Source organism: Miscanthus floridulus, chromosome 13, assembly GCF_019320115.1.
Source record: "Miscanthus floridulus cultivar M001 chromosome 13, ASM1932011v1, whole genome shotgun sequence".
Classification (NCBI taxonomy): Eukaryota; Viridiplantae; Streptophyta; class Magnoliopsida; order Poales; family Poaceae; genus Miscanthus; species Miscanthus floridulus.
Window position 1 is genome coordinate 36,174,811 of NC_089592.1, and position 1,083 is coordinate 36,175,893.

The following is a 1,083-nucleotide window of genomic DNA, read 5'->3' on the forward strand; positions in this document are numbered from 1 at the left end:
TTGACCAAATAAATACTTATTGATGAAATCATAACCCCTGCTTTAGCAGGCTTACCCTTGTTTGTCTTTGTTCATATCTTATACTAGGTATTGTAGACTTGGTTGTGATTCACCAACAACTTTCAATCAGAATCAAATCAATCAAGAGGAAGCTCAACACCAGTTCCTGAAGCTATGGCTGACAAGACTCCGCGTGAATTCTCTGCTCCAAGCACTAAGAACATCTGCATTGGACCAACATTTAAAACCAACAACCTTGAGTTTGAGCTCAAGCCAAGCCTCATCAACATGGCGCAAGCTACCCCATTCAACGGAAAGGCACATGAAGATGCTAGTGCTCACCTTCAGAATTTTCTAGAGATTAGCAGCACAGTCATCATCAAGGCCATTGCTCAAGACATCATACTACTCCACCTATTTCCATTCTCACTGGTGGGAAGAGCGAAGCAGTGGTTCTACATCAACAAAGATCACATCAACACATGGGCAAAGTGTTCAAAGGCCTTTCTAGAAAAATTCTTCCCTGTAGGCAAGACCAATGCCTTAAGATGAAAGATTTTAAACTTCCAATAGCAGAAAGGAGAAACAATTCTAGAAGCATGGGAATGTTTCCAAGAATGCATTTCAGATTATCCTCATCATGGGATGCAAGATTGGTTGCTCATGCAAAGCTTCTACCATGGATTAACTCAAAAAGCTCATGAACAACTTGATGCCACTGCTAGAGGATCATTTATGTCACTCACCCTTGGAAAGATGAAACTCTTATGGAAAAGATAGCCTCTAATCAAGGCTAGTCATCATGCAACATTCAATTATGCAATAAGAACGAAGAAGTACTAGAAGAGGTGTGTGCACTGTCAACTAAGATGGATGCACTATTAAATTGGCTTGAACAGTGAGCCAATTACAAGAAAGATCATCAGGCTATTCAAGATGCCTTTAATTCCTAGAATGTATGTGGAGAATACTTGGGGGTAGAATTCCCTGAATATCAGGAGGATGCAAATATCATCAACAATTCTGCTCCACAACAACAAAGATAAGGATGGAATCAACAACAACGGTTGACTTACCAAGGTA

At 40.2% G+C, this 1,083-nt stretch overlaps 1 non-coding gene across 1 annotated transcript; it reads right to left on the reverse strand.

The window, feature by feature from the left end:
- Positions 1-540: 540 nt before the first annotated feature.
- On the reverse strand, positions 541-647 carry LOC136502470 (small nucleolar RNA R71). Its single transcript, XR_010770606.1, has one exon. It is a non-coding gene; the product is annotated as a small nucleolar RNA R71 (small nucleolar RNA).
- Between the last annotated feature and the right edge of the window lie 436 nt (positions 648-1,083).